Raw genomic sequence first — 22385 nt, forward strand, 5'->3', positions numbered from 1 at the left:
ATGTAGATCCCTCTCACAAAATCACCATAAGGGCCTATGATGATCGGGAACTATTCTCTAGAGGTGTCATCATATTACCCATAAGATTTGGTCTAGCTACTGAAGACATATTGTTCCAGGTCCTAGATATTGAAATGAATTGCAACACAATACTAGAATGCCCTTGGATCCATGCTATGAAAGTAGTGCCATCTACATATCATCAATGTCTAAATTTTTCCTACAACAATGTGGAGGTTACCATCCTTGGTGATCCAGATCCTTTCCATTTTTGAACTAATCTGAGAGACACTACTGCATGCCAAGTCCAAGAAAACAATGAAGCACAACCCACAGATTCCTTTAACTATATGGATGCTAATATACTCCTTAGTAAGGCCAAGGAAAATCTAAATATTGTAGGAAAAGGGTGTGGAGAGTACTTTCTATCTCAAGTATCCCACATTAGGGAGTCACCAGTTTCTCCCCAATCTTATGATAAATCACAACTATTGCAAGCACAACATTCTAAGATCAGTACACAAACTACTACTTCCATCAATTTCATTAGTAGAGGTAGCCTACTTGAATAACATTTCTATGAGAATACATCTGTATGTATTGAGAAAGAAAAATCATAACAAGAACCCACTTTGATATCTCCTAACAAGTATGGACCTGGGTTTACTATCATGCAAAAACAAGGCTATGATGGACACATCGGTCTTGGATCTCAAAAACAAGGAATACTTGAATCTATCACTACAAAAGGACAACCTCCTAATTTAGGATTTCAATTCAAACCACTATGAGTAGGTCTTCCTATTACTATAGTACATATGTGTAAGACTATGGATGTTTTGAACAATGAAAATGCATCTAAGGATATCCAACCTAAAACCAATAGTCCTCTAGCTTCTAAGCATGATCCCAATTATACTATTGAATCAAACAAAGCCCATGCAATACTAATGATGACATACCCTCAAGTTATCATGAACAATTAGATTGGGACCAGCGTGTATCAACAATCTTTGATTGATTTGATAATGATGACACTCTTGCAAAAGACTTTGAAATCTATGAAGGAATTATGGTTGACAATCATATAGAAGAAATTTATTCTAAAGAGAACACATTGTCATATTTTGGGGATTCAACTCTTTCTTCTAGTTACAAAGCTAAAAGCAAAGGAAAAAATAACAAGTATAGGTCTCTTGGTGAAAATCAAAAGCTAAGCAGCTCCAAAGGTTACAAAATGAACAAGTTGATGCCATGATTATAAGTGTTCCAGTGTTCAACATGCCACAAAGTCTTTTTGAGCTCTCTCAATCAACATTCATGTGAGAAGTTTTTGGTCTCAATCCTCCTAATCCCTCATTATATCTAGTTTTTTAACCCCCAATACTACTACTTAACTTGTCTAATAACCAAAATACAACCTCTATCCAACAAGCCTTTGAGCATGTCATCATCAGCGACATCCCAAACAACATATCCATTAACCCATTTATTCTCAAATGCCTTGATTCACAAAGAGAAAACACTATCTTATATATGGTACATGATGGTATATCTTGAGGTCTTTCTACTGGTTTGATTTTAACTACAAACTCAGAACAAATCTTGTGTAATCATGGTCAGTTGTGGGTCCAAATATTATTAGCTAGTAGCACCAACAACATATTTATTCTCAATAGTTGTCAACAACATTCTTGATTTTGTCTAAAAGTCCTAAAAATATTTTAAAAATAGAAAAATTTCATGAAAAAAGTGAAAAAAAGTCATGAAAAAAATGGATGCCTTGATGAAAACCTAGCAAATAGGTGTCTTGGCATGAAAATTTGAGTCAATAGAAAAATTCTATCCAAAAATGAAAACCTGGCAAACTGGCACTTTGGGCAAGTACCATGGTGAAAACCTAGCAAATAGGCACCATGTGTAATCAATTATTGCTCTTCCATCTATTAGAATTCCATCTAGTTTTTCCCCTTTTGTCATTTCTTGATCATATCCTTCATATTATAAGACATCCCTAGTTCTTGATCATGGCCCATGAACTAGTTAATGACTATTTTTATCTTACCTAAGCATTACCAGTCTATACATACTTTGTCTTTGACCTTTGTACATAGTCTACATCTTGTTTGGGGGCCTATTACCTACATAGTACATGAGTTTGAACTTGAACTAGGGGCATATCTCTAAGCCCTTTTTATCCATTAGACTTATCACATATCAGATTGGAGCTAACACTTGGAATAAATTATGATCTGAAAAAATCTTGAAAATTCAAATACAATCTTGAAAAAATCTTAAAAATCATAAAATGTCCTTAACAAATTCATAAAAATCATAAAATGTCCTAAAAAAATTCAAAAAATCATAAAATGTCATAAAATAATGATTAAAAATCATAAAATGTCTTGAACAAATTCACTAAAAATCATATAATGTCCTAAATAAATTCATAAAAAATCATAAAATATCCTTAAAAATCATAAAATGTCCTAAAAAAAATCCCTAAACATCATAGAATGACTTGAAGTAAATCCTAAAAATCATAAAATTTCCTAAAAAACTAAGTAATGCAAAAACATCAAATATCCTCAAAATCCCTAAAAATCACAAAACCCACCACAAATTTGTAATAAACCTTGCAAATACTCACTTTGTATTATCACCCCTTTTGCTTAAACACTTGCATTTTCACAGATTTAGACTCAAAGCACTACACTTCAATGATAAATCACACTATTTGAGCAATGTGAACCAACAATCAATCCAACATGTCACCATGAACCTATCAACCTGAACCAACAATCGGACCTATCACATTTTCAACTTGTCAAACACTATCTACAAACCTAAAACACTAAAAGGCAAGTAATAATGGACAAGAATAGTTTTTGGCTCACATTGTTTAGTGAGTGATTTATTTTTTCTTTTCTTTTTTCTTTGATCATTTTCCTATGCTACTCACTGATATGAACGGATCTATGAGAGTGGTCGGATGGTTCATCATCATCTTTTATATTTCTATCTATTAAACATGTACCTTTGAGAGTCTAGGGCATGTATGTATATGCCTCAGGAAGGACAAGGTAATTTTCTATCTACATCATGCTTATTTATGCAAAAGGATTGCATTTGCGTTCTAGCCCTTTATGCCATGATGCATTGCATTTTGTTTGCTATATCAAAATAAAGTTCTATTTGGAATATAGTGCACTTTCTAAAAGAAAAATCCCTTACCTCATTCTAATTTGTCCTCATCTTTTCTACTCAATATTTCATCATTCATCTCTTTATCCACCACCATGATCATGTATTCTGATACACCAAATCATCTTAATCTTACATTCCTACATTTTAGCATCATCATGCACTATTTGTTGACCTTCTGTGGCTTTTAACCAATTCTAGCATCACTCTGACAAAATTTGACCACATTTTACCATCTTCAACTGATTTCACCCATGTTATGACCCTCTTTCTATCATTTTGGGCTTGCACACAAAGTTTCAGGTCATTCTTAGTCCAGTTGGGCTAGTTTTGGCCCTCAGAGCCTTCTAGGGTGCAGTTTGCACTTTCAAAGTGTAGTTGGGCTTCCCAAGTGCACCTAGGGTGCACATAGTACTATCATAGTGCACTTTGGTTCACTTGGGTGCATTTTGGGTGCACTTGGGGTAGTTAGATGCCTAGAACTACTCTTGAAGCCCCTATGTTGTACTCTAGAGCCCATAACTTTTGTGTCTCAACTCCAATTTGAAATCCATTAGTTGTGTTGGATTTGTATCTTCATTTTGAAAAAATTAAGCTATCATTTTCATTATTTTTTTCATTTTCTTGAGTGGTAACCCTCTAAAACTACTCTTGGGCCCCTAATCAACCCTCATTCTACACTCTAGACCTCACAACCTTCACATTTTAGCTTTGATTTGTGATCCATTAGTTGCTATGGCTTTGTCTTCTCATTTTCAATAAATTGACCTATCATATGCTTATCTTAGTCAATTTATCAAGGGGTCACCCATATATATCACCCCTACTAGGGAGTGTTTTTGTGGCTTTCTCATCAGTTATTCTTTAACATAACGCTCTAAATTGCATCATATCAAATAGGGGAGAAATGTAGATGCTCAAAAATGGTTTGTGTCTATAATTTAATCACATTTTCATACTAACTCATCCCATTTTATCATTCCACTAATTATGATCTTTTGGCCAACTTGATTATATCTCAACAATATTCTTCATCTTTCATATACTCTTTCACATCAATTGCAAATCATTTTAGAATCATTCCAATATCATCAAAAATCATATCAAACAAACCCCAAATGATTTGGAATCAGTCTTAATCAACCCAAAACATTTCAAACATCCCAAATCTATCATCATTTGTCCAACCCTAGGCATTTCCATGGCTCTTAATACCTTGGAAATCTATCAATTCATCAAATCTTATCAATCTGACCTTAGTATTGTCATGGCTCTTAGTGCTAGGTCAAATTGTCATTCTTGGCATTCAATCATTGACATTTTCAACTCTCTCAGTGTTAGATCATGACATCATCAAAATATTTTAATAATAGTGGCAATGTCCATCAAAGTTATTATGATCAACCATATCAATCAATCTTAATACTATAGCATTTATGATATCGGTTAAATGTTACGTGTCCTTAATCCATGTCATGTTTCCTTGGCATGTTACCAATTTTAATCAATCAATTAATTTGACCATGGCTTTGGTCTATCCATCATCATCCTAGTCAATTTGCATTATCATCATATTTTCATCAAAGGATACTATGACACTTATTTAATCAAATTGGCCAATCATCTAATGATTTTCTCTATAGTATTAAATAACCCATAATTTAATCCTATTCCATTTCACTACTTATTCTTCCTAACTAACATCCTCATTTATTAATTTTATTAATTAATTGATTCATCATTTTCAAACCATGGAAATTCATAGTTTCCTAAGTCATATTTTTCATCGTTAATTTCCAAATTCCTAATTTCTATTTGTGTGGATATATGGATTTCTAATTCAGATATGCCACATAATATTGACACAATCTTGACATCATCACGACATAAGGGTATGACACATCATGGATTCTCCATTTACACTTGGCTAAGATATGTCATAATCCATATATTCTTATTCCCTTACACATGTCTATATTTGGCTTCTATTGTCATAAATTCTTGGCTTTAAGTGGGTTTGAGGTGTCCCATGATGCATCATAGATCTTCTTTCATTTTTAACCATGTTTGACTTCCAAGTGTCATACAATCCTACATTTGGCATCTTGTGTCATATGTGTCATGGATTCTCAAAGGAATATCTTTCAAAGTCACATATCAAAGGTGACAAGTCCAATGCTCTCATCTTGCATGTTGATCATAAATTGAGCATTCTTCCTCTCATTTTTGAGCCTTCAAGTCCTTTGATCCTTCAAAAAACTCCTTAAATTCCTTAAATTCCCTTGATTATTGATCTTCTAGTCCTAACTTCTTAGTCTCTTTATCCTTCAAATCACTTCTTCTAGTACTCTTATATCATTATCATAGGCTTTTCCTTTCCAATTGTGTGCATTATAGGCAATTGGAGCTACATCATATGGAGAAAAAAATGAATGAGAGCTACAAATCAAAGAGGGCATTTTAGTTTTGTGTTACTTGCTTTGTTTATTTGGATTTCATGGTAAACTAGAAGGTATCAATGTATGTTTATTATGTTTTTATTTTTCTCATAGTACATTAGATATTAGCCCATTTTTTGGTCCTACGGATATAAAGTCTCCATACACAAGCCCAACAATAGTAGCCAAGGATGTAATCATGCGTGTATTTGCATAGTCTCCTTGCAAGTATCCCAAGAATATACTGTTGCTATTAATTTGGGCAGCACTATATGATCCATAATGTTATGCAGTACTAAAGCTAGTAGTAACTTATCCCATATCTTTGGAAAATATAGCATAGGTTCAAGGTCCCTTGGCTCCTAGGAATTTGTACCATTTATTCTCACTATTGGTAGAATAAGTTCAATGAAGACTTGAGTGTAAGGAGTTGAAGAAGAAAGTTCTTCTCCAATTTATAATGAATGGTTGGATATAAAGGCTCCATATGCTAGACCAAAAATGGTAGCCAAAGATGTAACCATGCATGTATTGGCACACTCTCCTTGTGAGTATCTATTGTTGTTAATTTGGGAAGCACTATATGATCCATAATACCAGTACTAAAGTCGGTAGTATCTTATCTCAAATCTCCAAAAAAAATAGCATAGGTTTAGGTTTCCTTGGCTCCCAATAATTTGTAGTAGCTATTCTCACTATTGGAAGAATAAGTTTAGTGAAGACTTGAGTGTAAGGAATTGAAGAAGTGAGTTCTGCTTCTATGTAAATGTCATAATCATGAGGCTCATTCCTTTGTAGAAGCCTCTACCACAATGGCATTGCCTCTAAACCATACAAAGGATGTTCAAGTGGTTCCCAAACTTGAAACACACTTATAATAAATGGATACTTGGGATCATCCCAAGGAGATTCTACCAATACTTGAAATGCTCTTATAAGAAAATGTAGATGCAATACATAAAAAATTGCACAACTTGTAGTCCTCCTGATATTTGGACTATAAATTATAAAAGACACTTGCAAATGATTCCAATGTCATAGTACCTACTACAACACTTTCCTTGATTCTATCTAGTGGCTCCCATAATATCCTCTATGTTGTCTGAATATTGTTTCTGTCATCCAATCTCTTTTTAAATCTGCTCCTTCTCCTTCTGGTATATTGCCATAGACTCTCTCTTGTTCCTTAAATTTTGATTATCAAACTTCTAATTATCTACCTCTACCATATCTAGAATCAACTTCAAATTGTGTTGTAACTTTTGCATAGGTGTTTGATCATTGATAGCTTTCATTTCAGCATTCAATTTTTCAAGATTAGTCAACACCCTCACTTGTAGACTTCTCATGTCAAGCACTTTATGTATTGTTTAAACACTATGTTCTTGCTTCTAAGCTAATAGTTTATCAGGTGCATTTTCTTGTAAAATTTTAATTTTGTTAAACAATTGTAAACTCTTAAAAAGTCCATTGTTGTTTTCATGTATCATATATACACACACATATTTGTGTGTCTATGTATGTATGTATATATACAGAGAGATCTTGTGGATTGTGGATTATGGATTGTAAACAAAAAAATGACATTACTCATTCCCCATTTGTTTTGATTGATTGTGGAGAGTGACACATTAAACAGTGTGGATAGATCTAAACAAGGGGTGGAGATCCCTAAACATTGGTGGAGATCAATGGAGATCTAGGATTTTAGTGTCGTTCCCCTATGATTGCTGCATTTCATTGTCATACCCTTGCAATCCCTACATTTCATTGTCATACCCTTATGATCTCCATGCCTTTTCTCTATGATTTCATTTTCATGGAATGCCCTTATGATCTTCATTCCCTTTCTTTGCAATTTTATTCAAGGAGAGAAGAGGTATGTATGTAAATGTTCTTTTTTTCCTTCTAAACATGTATATGTTTATATTTCCCTTAGAAGGTGAATAGAGAAGCTTTTCTTTATGTATATATATATGTGAATATATACATATATACACACATATGTGTATGTCTATGTATGTATGTATATATAGAGAAGCTTCTCTTTATGTATATGTATGATTATATATATACATACACACATGTGTGTGTCTATGTATGTATATATGTATATATACAAAGAGATCTTTTTTAAGATACTTATTACATCTTAGAACAATAGAAAAATTGATCTAGCTGCATACATATTCCATAATCTAAATAATAAAATAATAAAACTCAACCTGTGCTAAGTAACTTACCTCAAAATCCTACACACAAATAATGCAAACCAGGAAAAAAGGGCAAATTGTACAAGAAATTTTACAAACACATATTATAGTAGATATTTTTAGAAAGAAACCCAGTTAAATAGGTATAGTTGTTGATTAGTTGGATTGATTACAAATTCTTGTAGAACTATCATCAGATTAGGTACAATAAAATGAACAATCAGTTGTTCCCAACTAGTAGGATCAAATACAATTTTCTAAGGTGATCAAATTGCATATGCAGATGCATCACTTGCATGTCAGGCATGAAGCACATTCCCCAACTTATAATGATTTTTTGGATATAAAGGTTCTATATTGATGTAGTGGTAGGGGTGGTGGGAGTCAAAACCAATTTAATCCCACTTAAACCTATATAAGGGAAGTACAAGGTTCCCCAAACCCTCTATAAAGCAAAAAGTACACAAAAAACTCCAAAAACTCCCCAATGATTAGGATGGATGTCTTAGGCCAAATCAAGGTGGATTCAAAATATTTCAGCTAATTTTTGGTCCTCAAGTAACATCCAACACTCAAATTCCTCAAACTGTCCTAGAGGCCTAATTGATTTCCCAGTAGCCCTGAAGTGACACAAAAGTGAATTGTCATCTCAGATTTTTTGAAACACTCCCCAAAAAAATGGTGGATTCAGATACCCATTAAGCCATACTACAAAATATCATAAGGGTTCAATGTGTTTTCTTGGACCATATCCTATTGTTACCATACTGTAGCTCAAAAATGCATAAAAATAGGGTACTTTAACAAAGCAACTATAATTTTCTTGTATTCCCAAGACTCCAAACTCTGGATAGTTTCTCCTTATGTTGTAAATGTTCCAAATTCAAATGGAATTAGTACCAAAACTTATATAACCCCAAAATCCCCAAACCAGTCTCCTACAAACCCTTAAAGGTGGGGTTTTCTAAATCTCTACCTTCCAAGCATCTACAGACTCGATTGAAGGTTGTTTCACCTTCTCTCCAACATACCAAAGCACTTTCAATCATTAAAAATTGACCTCTAATGGCTAGTACTCCTGTTGTTGCCCCATAGCCATGAATTTAGTGCCCTTTAGTTCACAAAATCCAATGGTGATCACCAATCCTGAAAACTTACTATCAAAAAATTGTTAGATATGATTTGTACATACTGTTACAAGATCATCCAATGAGAATCAAACTCCTACATTCATGGAATGGTCAACATTTCAAGTAGAAACTCAAACTTGTTAGTGAAAATAATGAAACCCTTAAAGCATTGACAACAAACTTGAAAGGAATGAACTTTACAAATCTCAATGCATTAGGAATTGATCAAGCAATATGAAAAAAGGTTATGAGTCATAAGATTAGAAGAAATAAATGATAGTCAAGCCACCATGCACCAAATAATTGAAAAATGAAGTTGTTATTCGCTCTCTTTACACAATCCATACAATTGATCAATCACAATTATACTCTCTCCATACAATGCCTCAAACTTGACTTAATATCATCCCTTACAACTATTCCAACTAATTTGGATCAGCTTCAATGCCTAGTTATGCCTAAAACTCATTAAATGTAATTTCCCCAAAATGGAACTAGCTGTTGGGATTCAAATATTTAAATTTCTCACCTTACAATTTATTGAATAAAACAACTAATTAATCCACTAAACTTTCCTATTAGTTCCTCAAAACTAATTTAACCAATCCTAAATCTTTCTAAGACTCCTAAGGACCCAATTAACTCCAATATGCCATTATATCCATATTTCACTATTAAAGATCCTAAGGTCCTTAATAGACCCTTTAGGATTCATTACATTTTTATCAACTTTAAAGCCTTCTAAGGCCATGATTGGTTTAAACTCCTCCTTTCCTCTGATCCATCTTCTTTTGTCTTCTTTAGGGATCCTTGAATGTCCTGATGCTCCTACATCACATATGCTAGCCAAACAATCAAAGCCAAGGATGTAACCATGCATGTATTGGCACATCTCCCTATGAGGATCCCAAGAATCTACTATTATTGTTAATATGGACATCACTATATGATCCAAAATGTTATGATGTACTAAATCTCATAGTAACTCCTCACATGTCTCCATAAAATTTAGCATAGGTTTAGGGTCCCTTACCTCCCAAGAATTTGTAACAACTATTCTCATTACTAGGAGAACAACTTCAGTGAAGAGTTGAGTGTAAGAAATTGAAGAAGCAAGTTTTTCTTCTGTGTAAATGCAATAATCGTGAGGCTCATTCCCTTTTAGAAGCCTCTGCCATAATGGCATCACATTTTAAACCATCCAAAGGATATTAAAGTGGTTCCCAACCTTGAAACACTCTTATAAGTAATGGCAAAGAAAATGCAGATTTAATACATATATTGCTATTATTTATGTATATGTATGTATGTATGTATATTTGTATATGTATATATGTGTGTGTGTGTGTGTGTGTGTGTGTGTGAGTGTGTGTATGTATTTATACATGCATACAACACATATGTGTGTGCTTATGTATCTATGTATATATACAAAGAGATTTTGGCACAACAGAAAAATTGATCCAACTATATACATATTCTATAATCCAAATAATAAAACAATAAAACTCAACCAACTCGTGCTAAGTGATACTTTTCTAGTATCATGCAATACTTCTTACAACTACCATGTGGTACTTTGCAGTATCACATGGTATAACTTACTACTACTATGCGATACTTTCTAGTATCATATGATATTTCTCTCTAAGGTATGTGATACTTTTCCAGTATCACCCAATACTAAACTTATGTGGCTCAAGTTTACAAAGAAATAGCCCAACAAACAAATGAAAAGGTAAGTAGAGTTAGAACCTCCACACTAGGGAGTACCGAAATCAAAATAGTCAAGGAATGAACACTCGAAAGCATAAGGAGATCAAATAGTTCTAGCATCAAATCCATAGCATCTAATATAATCATGCAAAAAGAAACATCATAGGGAACATACATGTGCATAAATTAACTGTCTCTATTAAGAAATAACATAAACCACATGAAAACATACTCCAGAAGGCATAGAGAACCATGTGAGCATCCAACTCTAGAATTGAACATGGAGGAAGGCAAACTATATGTGTTAGTCCCCAACAGTGGTAAAGATAGCTATGCCTCCCAACCATGTAGAATCCATAGGCCCACTCGCACCATGCTGATGGAGATATTGATCCAACCTTACACACACAATATAGTCATGCATGGTTAACACTCACACCAAACAATATACAGAACTTAAGCTAAGACCATGAGACAATGCAATACAATAGGTCCTTTTTAGACACTCTATGGGTCTACTATGTAGGGACTCTAGTGGAGAGTAGCTTGCTTGAGAGGCCCAAGATAAACATCATATGAAAATTTTCCTCTTGAGACTCCCTCTAGAAGGCCAACATGTTGTGTCCCTAGATGAGCCATGCAAACAATTGGTCCTTAGATAAATCGATGAACACATACCTTCAAATGAGTCACACAAGTATGTAATATTTTATTATCTTAGTTAATTACCCATGAATTTATTTAATTATCACTTATTAGAAACATCTTTTTATATAACTCATTGGGAACATGAGCCAAGGTTACAAGAAAAGCCCCTCCACTGATCTATCCTACATACCCATGCTCATCACACGATGAGTGCCCATAGGCAATGCAATTTCCCAACCCAACCCCAATGAATATAACTCAACCAAAAATAAAAGAAAAAGCTTGGGACTTGCAAGATTCTAACAAGTGCATACTCATGTGCTTGTGTATAGGCACACCAACAACACGATGATCATAAAACACAAGGGCTAGATGAGAAACATATAAAAGCCAAGTATCACAAATCACTCAACCAACCTATATCCAATAGTATGGATTTGGCATGAATCCCAATGCAATAAAATACATCTAAGGTCATATAGATATCCCTATGGATAATCTAGATCCATGAACAACTACATTGCCAAGAAAACTTGAGAAAGTTAGGCAACACACAAATTAAGGTGAAAACCAAAAATACCCAAAAACCTCAAAATTAAAACCCATTATGTCATTGGGTAAAAAGCTCATAAATATCAAATAAAATTTTTGTTTGGAGTCTATATGCAAAAAATGGCCAACATAAAAGCATGAAACCCCAAACCACCAAAGTCCAAAAAGTTACAAACACTCGTACCTATCCAATCAAGTAGAGCTAGCATGCAGAAATGGAGGGGAACACTAGTTCTCAGCCTCCAAATAGTTTACTACTAGAAATAGACTCCAAAATGGAGTAGAAAAAATAAAATGGGAGAGCCCTACCTTCTAGCCAAAAGGACTAAAATAGGAATAGACATGATAAAATAATTGCTCCATAGTCACCATCAAAAGTCTCAGAAAATGGATCCAACGAGCTCAACTTTGCGATGATCCCATACTCATAGCTAATATAGAAAATAAAATAGTAAATCCTTCAAAAAGGTTTTTGGAATTTTCTCTCCAAATCCCTATTTCGCAAGTGAGAAGGAAATAATTCCCTTTTGGGGTATATATCCACTTTTAAAAGTGAAATATAAAACTAGGAAATTAACTGGCCCACTAAAAAATCCCTTTTTCAACCTAGACAAAATTGGGTAATTCTAATTAAATATAATTCCACTTCAGCAAAGTTGTCAAAAACTAAAATAATTAAATCAAATATAAAATTCCCATAAACAATTAAATCACAATATTTTTTAGTAACTTTCACAACAAATACGAACCTCTAAATGTGCACACATGCTCATAGGTCTAATCACATAATGAAAGTGAGTCTAGATTTATGAAATCACTGGAAGTTTTAATTAATCAATTAATTAGGATACATCGACCATATAGGGATGAAATTGGCTAGGTACGAACTATCAAATCACTAACGTTGTATGCCACTGTTGGGATATAAATCTTGCACACTACATAGCATGATCAAGTGTAATTGCATATAATAATACAGTTGAAGCAATAAATGAATTGAATTACATAAATAACCATTATTTGATCACATTAAAATAATCTATTTAAGTCATCCACTACATCATAAACATCCTGAAGCAAGAATGAAGAAAATAATTGTAGCATAAAATCAAAGTATCTAGAATCAAATAAGTCCATCATATAATCATAAACATGGTATATGTCTGAATACAAAATAACTAGATATCATCATAAATTATCATGTCATATCAATAAGCATGATCATATAAATATGATCAAACTGAAAAAAATGGCATCTAACATCTATGATACTAGTAAATCAAAATATAGTATCTGACCATTAGGTCATCTTTAATGTCCTCAAACATGAGTATAAAAGTATCTCTTGAAACCAAAATATAACAAGGTATAGAATGCAAACATAAGAGACATTACATCCTCCCCCACTAGGCATAGGCTTACTCCTAGAAGCCTACAAAAAGATAAGGGTACAATTCTCTCAACCATGTAGCATCTTCCCATGTAGCAGAAGTCTCATCACTCGAGTCCCACTAGAACCCTACCTATTCTATGTCCTAACCTCTAAGGTTCAACCTCTAATACTAAAGGATATGAATGGGCTCATAAGAAATTTTCCCATCCTCCACCTACAAAGCACCCCAATCAAGTACATAGGTCACATCAAGAATACACTACCTCAAAATGGAAATGTGGGAAACATCATGCATGCAAGATAGGCTAGGTGGTAGTGCTCGTCAATAAGAGACTAGACCAATCCGCTCAAGGATCCAAAATAGTCTAACAAAATGTGGCACCAGCTTAGAGCCTTTCCCATAATAGAATGGGCTCTACCATGGATACAATCACAAAAAATCTGGTTACCAACTGAAAAGTGATGGACCAACCTATGGGCATCTACATATTTCTTCTACCTATCTTGAGTAGTAACCAAATGTTCCCTAATATTAATAACCTACTACTACATATCTTGAAGCATCTTTGGACCTAAAATTACTCGATCCTCCAAATGATCTCAACTCAAAGGGGTATGACATGGTCTATTGTACAAGGCCTGAAAAGATGACATGCCAAGAGGACTATGGTACCCATTATTATATGAAAACTCAACAAGGTATAGATAGTCCTCCCACTTCACCTAACTATCCATCACATACATGTAAAGCATGTCTTCTAGAACTTGGTTTACTATCTCCATTTGACCATCATTCTTTGGGTGGTAAGCTAAACTAAAATTGAGTTGTCTGCCCAAGGCTATTGGATACAATTGATTAATTGTGTGGTGTCATTGATGTTACAAAAATTTCATATTAGTTGACAATCAATATTTGTCGAGCTCACTTGGTCAGTGAAGACAATTTTCCTAGTTTACCAAACATTCCTAAGTTTACTCTATGCAGAAGGTAGTATGTATCAAGCTCACTCAAGCATTGAATGAAGTTATGCAGAAAAGAGTGTTAATCAAGCTTACTCGATTAATGAAGATAAATATGACTAGAGTTAGTATTAATCGAGTTCACTTGGTTACCAAAGGAAATTTGTAAGTTTATAGTGTTAAGCGAGCTTGTGGTTGTTAACATAGGAAATTGCTTCAAAATTAGTTTCTACCAAGTTGGGTCAGCTACCAAAGGATTTTCTTATTTTGGCATGTAAAGCTTAATTATTTTACCTATTGATTCTAGATGACTAAGGTAATCAATATTGGTCATTCTAATTTATATTTGAGCTAACTTGACAATTTGGAAGGTATAAGTAAAAGGCCAAGTTGTGATTTCAAAATGTATGCGATGTATGCAAGTTGAATGAGTTGAAAGAGATAAGAAGAGAGGAAGAAAACTTTAAGGATAAGCAAGTATCCTTGTGGAGAAAAAAAGTGTTATTTAATTAGGAAGGATCAAGTATGAACCAGAATAGAGATTAATCAGCAATTTAGTTGCACCACAATCAGGTCATTTCATTGTTATTCTCTAACCATAGTAGTAGTGAACTAAAATCTCTTAACAAAGTCAGTTTAACAACCATTTGTAAATTCTATAGCAAGGTGGAAATTTCATTCAATTGTTTCAAAACCTTTTACAAGGCCACTCTTCATAGGGTGATTAAATCCTTTAAGAAGGTCACACCTAACAATTTTTTTTGTAACCTTTAATAGGGTTTGCTCCTAACAAGGCTCACTTCAAAAGAGTGAAAAATAGTAACTAGTTACATTTGGTGGTTTTTCCCAAATTGGGTTTCCACTTTAAATCCTAGTGCCTCATGTGTTAATGTTAGTTCTTTCATGCTTGCAAGTAATTACTGATAACATCTTAAGATCTATTAAAGTAATACACACTCTATATTTACCAAGTTACAACAATTTTTGTGTGCTTACCGAGTATTAGCAATAATCAATTTTATCAATCTAGATTTTATTTGACATCTAAGGGATCTAGGATTTATTTTAGTAGTAACTGATTCACCCCTCCTTTCTTAGTTACTCTTCTTATATTCCCAACAATTGGTATCAGAGCTTTTGGTGCTTGTAGAGAAGGTTTCAAGGACCTAAGCTAAATATCAAGATGTCTTACAAGAGAGAGATTCAAAAGTTTGAACAAAGACAACTTTGTAGCATGGCAAGGACTTATGAGGCTTCATTTGGCTACCATCAGTGATTTAGGATGCAAATATCTTGATGAAGAATATAAAACTCCTACTGGAACATTATCAATTGAAGATATTGTTGAGAAGAAGAACTATAACACTATGATGATTGACATTGCATCTGCTCTATTATGCTAAATTTGATGAGGTCAAAGACTATAAACTACTTTTGATATGTGGAACAAACTAAAAGAAATCTATGGAGGAGATAACAATGTAAGAAGAGCCAAATTAGAAAACCTTGGAGGAAAATTTGATCAAATGAGAATGAAAGAAGATGAAAATATTGCGAAATATGTGGAAAGAATCAAGGCCAATGTTAGTGCAATCAGAAAATCTAGAGGAGAAATCAAAGAAGAAATTGTTGTAAGTAAAATTCTCAAAAAATTTCTTCCCATCTATGTAATTAGAGTATCTTCTATTCAAAAAAAGAGATGTGATCCAAATAACAAGATAGGTTTGGATGCCCTAGTAGGAAGATTGACAACTTTTGAACTAGACAACTTTGACAACTATATTCCTACTTCAGAGAATACTGAGTCTGCATTTGAAGCTAAACTCTCACTCAAAGAAAAAGGAAATAAAATAAAAGATAATCAATCAAAAAGTGAGGAAGAAACTAGAGAAAGTTTAGTTAGTGATCTTGAAATTTTTGAAGCTCTACTTGCAAAGAAATATTCCAGGAGTAAAGGAATGTACAAAGGTAAAATCCCTCTAATATATTTTTCTTGTGAAGGAATTGATCATATTGCTGCTAGGTGTCCAAACAAAGAAAGTAAGGAAGAGAAGAAAAGCCACAAGTACAAAGGCAAGAACGAATTCAAAGATCAAAAATCTTAAAAAGAAAAAGGTAAGAAAACTTGTTTTATGGCTAAAGATACTGATAATAATAAAGATGAAATAGTGTATTTTGATGTAAAACATAAAATCTAATGATGAAGGAAATAAGATGGCACTTGTCTCTCATGTTAGAAAAAATGATATATGGATCATATATAGTGGATGTTCTCACCATATGACTGGAGACAAAACTAAGTTTGAACATTTTGAACACTATGATGGAGGTAGTGTAAGGTTTCGAAACAATGAACCTTGCTGCATAAAAGGAAAAGGCCAAATCTCATTAACCAATGAACTTGTATGTGACAATGCCTATTGGGTTGAAAGACTAAAATATAATTTGCTAAGTGTGGCATAGTTGAACAACATTGGATTCAAGGTAGAATTCATAAATGGCAAGGTAAGACTACTGGATAACCAAGGAAATCTGATAGGGTCAAGCAGGCAAACAAAAGGTAACCTATTTTATCTTGATCTTGGTGATTGTTCATGTTCCATTACTCAAGTAGAAGAGAGTTGGTTATGGCATAGAAGACTATGTCATGTAAACTTTGATAATATGGTCAAGATTAGAAAACTCAGAAGAGTAAGAGATCTTCTTGGTTTGAAGAAACCTAATGTTGGATTATGCAAAAATTGCCAAATTGGTAAAATGGGAAAGACTAGTTTTAAAAGAAAAAACTATCAGTTAGAATATGTCTTAGAAATTGTGCATACTGATTTGTGTGGACCCATAGGAATAGAAATCTATAGTGGAAAAAAAAATCATTATTTTTGTTGATTATTATTCTAGAATGATGATTGTTATGTATCTCAAAGAAAAATTAGAAGCTTCTGAGAAATTCAAATGGTATCTAGCTAGAGTAGAAAAAAAAACTAGAAAAAGATTGAAATGCTTAAGATCAAATAGAGGTGGTGAATTCATCTCAAATGAATTCAAAAAATTCTACATTGAAAGAGGAATCAAAAGACAAGTATTAGCCCTTGGCACTCCTAAGAAAAATGGAATAGTTAAAAGAAGAAATAGATCTATCATGGATTGTGCAAGAACACTAATGATTGAAAAGACTGTTACTATCAAATACTAGAAGTAAGCTATCAGCACTATAGTTCATACTTTTAATTGAGTTTAGTTGAAGGACTCAAAAAAAACTCCCTATAAACTATGGTATGGCTACAAACCCAATGTAAGTTACTTGAAAGTACTCGGCAGCAAATGTTATATCTTGAAAGAATCTAGAAAAGGAAAATTTGATGTAAAATGTGATGAAGGTATATTTCTAAGATATTCATGGAGAAGTAAAGCATATAAATGTCTAAATTTGTCTTCTCAAAAATCATAGAAAGTGCACATTTGAGAATTGATGAGTTTGCAGAAAAGACTAAAGAAGAAAGCAAAAAGGAGCTAGAAGATTACAGAAGATTTATCTGCCATGTACCTGATACATTGCCAAACACATTTGATAAAAAGGAGACTTCATCTCCTAAGCTATCCAAAACTCCAATAGTTGCTGAGTTGTAAGAAGTGCAAACCAAGTCATAGGGACCCGAGTCACATTCAAAGGCTATTGAGTTAGTGCATACAAAGTCTGAAGAATCTGAGCCACAGATGGAAGGACCCAAGTCTGAAGTTGAGATTCAAAATGAAGATAGTATAATCCATTCAAAAGTCAAAGAACTTATATTTGGTAAATATGTTAGAAGGTATCATCACCTAATAAAATCAATTGAGACAAATCAAATGGAACAATTACAAGAAGAAAACTAAAAGGTACATGTTTACTTGTTGAATTTGAACCTAGAAGTGTCAATGATGCATTGGAAAATGAAAGTTGGATTGAGGCTATGAATGAAGAAATAGAATACATAGAAAAGAATAAAACTTGGACTCTTATACCTAGACCCAAAGATAAAAATGTAATTGTTACAAAATGGGTATTCAAAAATAAGCTGAATAAAGATGCAAAAATGTCAAGAAAAAAAGCAAGTTTGGTATGTAAAGGCTATTCTCAAGAAGAATATATTAATTATGGTGAAACTTTTGCCCCTATTGCAAGATTAGAAGGTGTTAGGAATTTATTGGCTTATACAGTTCATAGAGGATTCAAAGTATATCAAATGGATGTTGAATCTACATTCTTAAATGGAATTCTCGATGACAAATTCTACATTGAATAGCTAGAAGGTTTTGTTGATCCAAACAAAAAGGACATGGTCTACAAATTACACAAAGCCCTATATGGTCTAAAACAAGTTCCTAAAGCTTAGTATGAAAGACTACATAACTATTTGATACAGAATGGTTTTCAAAGAACAAATGATAATTATATATATATATATATATATATATATATATATATATATATATATATATATATATATATATATATATATATATATATATATATATATATATATATATATATATATATATATATATATATATATATATATATATATATATATCAAGGAAGGACTAGATAAGAAGATTGTATTGGCAGAAATATTTGTGGATGATACTCTATCCACAGGAAATGATGACTTTTGCAAATAATTTTTAGAACAAATGAATAAATAATTTGAAATGTCCATGTTTGGTGAAATAAAATTCTTTATTGGATTGCAGATATAGCAGAACAAAAATGGTATCTATATCACTCAATCTAAGTATATCAAAGAGATACTCAAGAAATTAAGAATGGAAGATTCAAAACCAATTGGAACCCCCATGTGTATTGGACTTAAGCTTACCAAAGATGATGACTCCAAAGAAGTAGATTAGACCTTATATAGATCAATCATTATGATATTATAGTATGTTGTATATACAAGGCCTGATATTGCCTTAGCAGTTGGGATAGTGACAAGATTTCAGCTAAACCTAGAGAAAACCACATGATGGCAATAAAAGGAATCTTAAGATATCTGAAAGGTACTAAAGACTATGCCTTATGGTACAAAATTAGAGGTAACCTTGACTAAAAATTATTTACTGATGTTGATTGGATAGAAAATCTTGATGACAGAAAAAGCACTAGTTGCCAAGCATTTTTTCTTGGTAACAGGCTGGTATCTTGGACAAGCAAGAAGCAAAATTGCACATCTTAATCCACAGCAGAAGCAAAATATGTAGCAACAATAGTAAATTGCTCTAACATTGTTGGGTTCAAATAGTTGTTGGAAGGAATGAAGGTTGAAATCAAAGAGTCAATAGTGATGTATTATGATAACACTAGTGCAATCAACATATCCAAGAATCCATTGATGCATTCCAAAAGAAAGCACATTCCTATAAAATATCACTGTGTAAGAGAATTAGTATAGGATAAAGAAATTAGATTGGAATATGTGCATACAAAAGAAAAAATTGTAGCTATATTCACAAAACCATTACCTAAGGATGCATTTTTGTATCTAAGAGGTAAGCTAGGGGCCATTCCTCTATCTGAAGCTCACTAAATAAAGTTGAGTGATGCATTAACATGAAACAAGTTGAAGATCAATTAGTTGATGTAGTTTTTACAAAGACATATTGTAGATGAATATGTACTCAAGGTACATTGATACTAATCAAAATGGTCTTTGGCATGTGTTGTCAAAGAGGGAGAAGTTTACTATCATATTTTCTAAAATTTTGTAGAGGGAGAAGTTAAGTAGTTCCTTCACAGAGGGAGAAAACTATTAGAGAATTTTTCTATATAAAATCAAAGAAGAAGAAACTTTCTGACAAAGGGAGTCTTTTTCTCAAAATTTCAGTGTGCTATGACATGTTATGTTGCCATCAATGCTAAAGAGGGAGATTGTTGGATACAATTGATTAATTGTGTGCTATCTTTGATGTTACACAAATGTCATATCAATTGACAATCAATGCATGTCGAGCTCACTTGGTCAGTGAAGATAGATTTCCTAGTCTACGAAGCATTCCTGAGTTTACTCTATGTAGAAAGCAGTATCTACTGAGCTCACTCGGGTGTCGAAGGAAGTTATGTAGAAAAGAGTGTTAACCGAGCTCACTTGGTTAACAAAGGGAAAGTTGATCAAAGTTAGTATTAACCAAGTTCACTAAGTTACCAAAGAAATTTTGTAAGTTCATAGTGTTAATTGAGCTTATGTTGGTTAACATAGGAAATCACTTCAAAATTAGTTTCTACCGAGTTGGGTCGGCTACCAAAGGATTTTTCTTATTTTGGCATATAAAGCTTAATTATTTTACTTACTGATTCTAGCTGACTGAGGTAATGAATATTGGTCATTCTAATTTATATTTGAGCTTACTTGACAATCTAGAAGGTATAAGTAAAAGGCCAAGTTGTGATTTCAAAATGTATGTGATGTATGCAAGTTGAATGAGTTGAAAGAGATAAGAAGAGATGAAGCAAACTTGAAGGATAAGAAAGTATCCATGTGGAGCAGAAAAGTGTTACTCAATCAGGAAAGATCAAGTATGAACTAGAACAAAGATCAGTAATCAGCAATTTAATTGCATCACAATCAGTTCATTTCATTGTTACTCTCTAACCATTGTAGTAGTGAACTAAAATCTCTTTAAAAAGTTGGTTTAACAGCCATATATAAATCCTCTAACAAGGTGGCAATTCCATTGAATTATTTCAAGGCCACTCCTACCAGGGTGATTAAATCCTTTAACAAGGTCACACCTAATAGTGTGTTTTGTAACCTTTAATAAGGTTGGCTCCTAACAAGGCTCACTTCAGAAGAGTGAAAAATAGTTAATAGTTACATTTGGTGGTTTTTTCCAAATTGGGTTTCCACATTAATTTTTGGTGTCTCATGTGTTCATGTTATTTATTTCATGCTTGCATGTAATTATTGATAGCATCTTAAGATCTATTAAAGTAATACACAGTCTGCATTTATTGAGTTATAGCAATTTATGTATGCTTACCGAGTATCAACAGTAATTAGTTTTATTAGTTTGGATTTTATTTGACATCTACAAGATCTAGGATTTATTTTAGTAGTAACAGATTCACCCCTACCCTCTCAATTACTCCTCTTATATTTCCAACAAAGACATACTAGAGAGATGTCATAAGTGATGAAGTAAACAGTAGATCTCTATCTAATATTATCTATTGAGGGATTCTATGAAAATAAACAATATCCTCTAAGAAAACATTTGTGTAGGATGCTCTCATGAGTGAAAATGAGCAACCTTGGACAACTTGTCCACTGTCACCATGATACAATCATGTTGTTATGATGACATAAGTAACCTTATGATAAAATCAATAGATATAGTATCCCACTTCCACTCTGGAATAGTATGTGACTACAAAAGGCCCATTGGATATTGATGCTCTACCTTCACTCTCTAGCACTTAAAACATAGAGCAACAAAATAAAAAACATTGCACCTCATCTCTACTCGAAATTACAATTGTCTAAGGTCGGCATGTATCTTCTTAACACTGAGATGTGCAGAATATGGTACATGATGTGCTTTCAAAAAAATCAAGCTACAAAGAGCACCAGATGATGACACATAAATGTGCCCCAAGTATCCCAATAGTCCATCAGACTCTAGGGAATAACCTAAAAACCTCCCTTCAAGGGTACATCCAAACTCAATCTCTAATCTCACCTCATGATACCATGTGTCACTAGGTAAGACCTCCAAGATATGACCTCATAAATCTACTTCCAATGACAAAATTGATATCTCATGTCATCTCCTACTCAAAGAATCTATGACAACATTCTCTTTCCATTTGATGTAGTGAACATCAAAATCATATTCACACAAGAACTCCATCCAATGACATTTTCATGCATTTAGGTTTGGCTAAGTAAAGATATATAAGAAGCTATGATGATCACTATGCAGCTCAAACTTGTGTCCCAAAAGGAAATGTCTCTAGTGCATAAGTACATGCCCAACTATAGAAAGTTCCAAATTATGAGTGAGGTACTCAAGCTTATGGTCCTTGATTTTTTTGGACTCATATGCAATCAAACGACCATCCTACATCAACATTGCACCCACACCCTCCAATGACACA

The 22385-nt window shown here is 33.1% G+C and overlaps 1 protein-coding gene across 1 annotated transcript in view; it reads right to left on the reverse strand.

The window, feature by feature from the left end:
- LOC149543077 (putative methyltransferase TCM_000168) overlaps positions 1-22385 on the reverse strand; it is a 254166-nt gene that overhangs the window by 95829 nt on the left and 135952 nt on the right. The window lies entirely within an intron of this gene.

The sequence above is a fragment of the Cupressus sempervirens genome, chromosome 8 (genome assembly GCF_028749045.1).
Source record: "Cupressus sempervirens isolate cs-2001-9-10 chromosome 8, ASM2874904v1, whole genome shotgun sequence".
NCBI classification, from domain to species: Eukaryota; Viridiplantae; Streptophyta; class Pinopsida; order Cupressales; family Cupressaceae; genus Cupressus; species Cupressus sempervirens.